The sequence below is a fragment of the Macaca mulatta genome, chromosome 11 (assembly GCF_049350105.2).
Source record: "Macaca mulatta isolate MMU2019108-1 chromosome 11, T2T-MMU8v2.0, whole genome shotgun sequence".
Classification (NCBI taxonomy): Eukaryota; Metazoa; Chordata; class Mammalia; order Primates; family Cercopithecidae; genus Macaca; species Macaca mulatta.
Window position 1 is genome coordinate 49651697 of NC_133416.1, and position 3896 is coordinate 49655592.

A 3896-nucleotide genomic window follows, 5' to 3' on the forward strand; every position below is an offset into this window, starting at 1 on the left:
GTTCTATTTTCTCCTTTCTCTCTCTGGTGTCCCATGTTTGCATTGATGAGAAAGGAAGTCCTCCCATCTGGTGTTTGTGACTGAATTATTCCTAATCAATGTTTATGCTGCTCTATCAGTAGTAGTTCCACAGGTGCAGGTCACCTTCCTCTCTCAGGACTCCCTTTGCTCCGGGCTGTTTCTGGGATAGGTGTTCATGGTTGGGGAGAAACTGTACTCTCAACATTATCAGAGAACATTTACTGAGTGATTGTAAATTGGTCCCTAGAGAGATCCTGGGACATTTTCTTAGTAAGCCAATGCTGACTTCTGGAGAGCATTCCTTAGTAGGTGTCAGGATCAGCTTCATAATCACCTGTTCTATAACTTTGTTAAGCTCAAGCTTTACGATAATTTGTGTCCATTTGTAATTATCACCTCTAATAATCATCTGGAAATGTAGATTTCAATTTGTGTGCAAAGGTGCCCACTGCGTTGGTTTTCTAGTCTGTTTTATGTAGTCTATTCTGTGCTTTATAAGTTGACATACATTTTCTTTGGTAGACAAGGAATGGGTCCCCTGTTAGTAATGAAGAGAATGGTCAAAAAAGGCTGGGGATATGGTAGGGTTAGATTTGTGCCATCCACATATGGTGGGTGGCAACTATATAGGACGGTGTAGATATAGAACATTTCCATGATCACAGAAAGCTCTACTGGGCTTGTCAGATCTGTGTTAGATGACCAAAAGAGTAGGACCACCTCCTGCTGGCCTGGAAGTCTCCATTAGTAGAAGCCAAGAGAGTGCTGTAGAATTCTTCAGACTCCTATAAAGACCACTGTCACTTATGTCTTCTCTACCTCTGCTGCTGGAGACCACAGGGCTACTCTCATCATGTCACTTATCACATGAAGCCCAGGACTGCCTGGCCATTTTCATGCCAAGACTCCTCCATGACTTTGTACTTCTCTTAAAGGATTTCACTGGCCCTTTGGAATTTTAAGGTCAACTGTCAGCATAATCTCCCAAATCCTCAACTCTTCACTGAATCTTCTCCTCACTTCCTTGCTCTTCCCAAGACACTGCTTCCCTTGCAGCTCTCTTGAAAGATGGACATTCTCTCTCCCATCCTTCTTGTGCTGCTGGACCTGGAGGTGGGTGAATTATTTTGCCATAATTTCTGCCAGCACAGTGGCTCACACCTGTAATCCCAGCACTTTGGGAGGTGAAGGTGGGTGGATCTCTTGAGCCCAGGAGTTGGAGGCCAGCCAGGGCAACATAATGAAACCACTTCTCTACTAAAAATACAAAAATTAGCTGGACGTGGTGGCGCGTGCCTGTAGTCCCAGCTACTTGAGAGTCTGAGGTGGGAGGATCAGTTGAGCTCAGGAGGTGGAGGTTGCAATGAGCTATGATCGTGCCACTATACTCCAGCCTGGGCAACAGAGTGAGACCCCTCAAACCAACAAACACTTCTGCCTCTAGACCTTTATCTCTCTCCTCCTTAAAATCTGTTATAAATCTCATGTTATCAATTTAGATCACCCTATATCCCTGCTCCCTTGCTGTAGTCCGTGAGGATGCCTTGGGTCACTGCCTGATTTCTTGACCTTTTAGCTTGTGTCTCACTGCCGTTCCCTCATCATTATTTCTTTCTTAATTGTTCGTAATTTAAATAGACATGTAGAGGATTCTTGACTTTTTCTCCTCTGGTTATCTTGTCCTCTGTCTTACCTTAGTAACTTTCTTTCATAGTTGTCAGCCTAAATAACAGAGGTCTCTAAGAAATATGTTTGTTTGCAAATAGAGCACTGCCTTGTGAATATGTGTGCCATGATAAACTATGTGCATATCCAGGGAGGTGAAGGAAGACAAAGGTTTATTTTTTATGTTTTAATTTTTTTATTTTTATTTTTAGAGACAGGGTCTCACTATGTTGCCCCGGCTGGCCTCGACTTCCTGGGCTCAAGTGAGCCTGTCATGTCAGCCTCCTTAGTAGCTGGAATTACAGACATGTGCCACTGCAGGTAAAGGTTTTTAAAGGAAAAAATGAGGAATACATACTCATTTTGAAATAATTATCCTTGGCTACAAAGATCAATAACAACAGTGACACCAGTTCAAGGTTGGACAAGCAGTTGCTGGGCCAATGTCCTTGCAGAAGTATTTCTTTTTGTGTGAGGTTGCGATGGCCTTTGTGCAAGGTTGTAGTTTTTGCAGTTTTTCATGATAGTTTTTACTGTCAGGCATCCTAGCCAGGAGAACCCTCACTCTTGGCCTTCCCTGGCTCTGTAAGGGTCTTTAAATTTGTTTTCTTACATTGAGCATTTTTTATTAATGTGTGGTTGTTTATAACACAACATGGTAAATAGAGATTTATGTTTTAAATATTTAAACCTACATGCAATCTTTATATGTTTCCATATTCAGCCTTTATATACATTTGGCAAGACTTTGGAAAAGCTGTCATTAGATAAGGATGTTGAGTGCACAGGTTGCTGTTAATTCCAGTGGAAACAAAGCCTCTTAACTGATTTTTTCTACTTTGCTGATTTTCTAAACAATAGCCATCTTTTCAAATTTCAAAATTATAATTTTGTTGACATTCAGAAATATTGACAATGCATTTAAAGGTATGCACAATGCATAGAATATATTACAGCATGGAATGAAATTGCATATTAGTCTACATTAATCTAATTATGAATTGCATATTTAAAAATATATAAATTGCGTTGAACAATAAAATACATTTTTAATTTTATCTTTTTTATTTTAAATAAGCTCTATTTTTATTTTACATGTGGATTACATTCTGTACCACACCTGGATTCTTCATTAAATTTTCTGTCATATTTAAAGGATCAGTTTGTGCAGCAGAGTAACAGCAGCTGTTTTGCAGATCCACTTAAACCCCTGTCTTCATGCAGTGCATAACTTCACAAAAACATGCGTCCCCGACACAGAGTCCTAGAACATGTTTTGGGAAATTGAAAATAGTTCCTTAAGGCTAAGGTGTTCAGTGAGGAGGAAAGAAGGGCAAGGGATAAAACTTCATAGAAAATATCCACACTTGCTGTCTTTACTTTCTTTGGTTCCGTGCCTTAGTGAGCCAGGCTTTTGGACTCTAAACTTTGAATGGAAAGATCTAAGGCTGGGTATGCTTACGTTTCAGACAAATCATCTGTCTTTGCTCCTTATGGTTCACACTTGGCATCTGTCAGCAGGGCCGCCTCCTTGGGATGCTGACTGGTGGTCACAAAAGAGAAGCCCCACAGCCTTTCATGAAACAACTGTATATCCCTGCACCACAGATCACAGAGAACCAAAATGTATAGTTTAGGAAATGTCAAGCACGTTCAGGAATCTTAGACTTAATTCATTTGCCATTAGTTGACATTTGATTGGTATTTCTTTGCCCACAATTGGCTCCTTGAAAACCAAATCCCAACTGTTAGAGCAGTGCCTGCACAATCTTTCCATAAGGATGAATTAATATGGGTGATGCAGCCACAAATTAGGCCTCTCAAATTTTTCAGCTGATTTTTCCTCCAGAGGGTGTCTGTAGACTGTACAGAAGGGCATCTGCTCAATTTCTGGCAAGGCCTCAGGGAGCTTACAATCATGGTGGAAGGTGAAGGCAGGAGCCAGGGCATCACATGGTGAGAGAGGGAGCAAAAGAGATTTTTTTCTTTTAAACACTAGTAACTCCATTTTGGTTCTGAAAATTTTCACATGGTCTTACACCAGTAGATCTTGTGCTTACTCTTAACTTGAACCTTGCCAGAAACTTAATTTCAAACATTCAGCTCCTAGATCCTGTTTTTCATCTTAATAGCCCACTTTTTGCAGCAGCCTAGCTCCAACAATCTTTCAACACACCCAGGATGTTCAGTCTAGTGTCTCCACTAGTCAA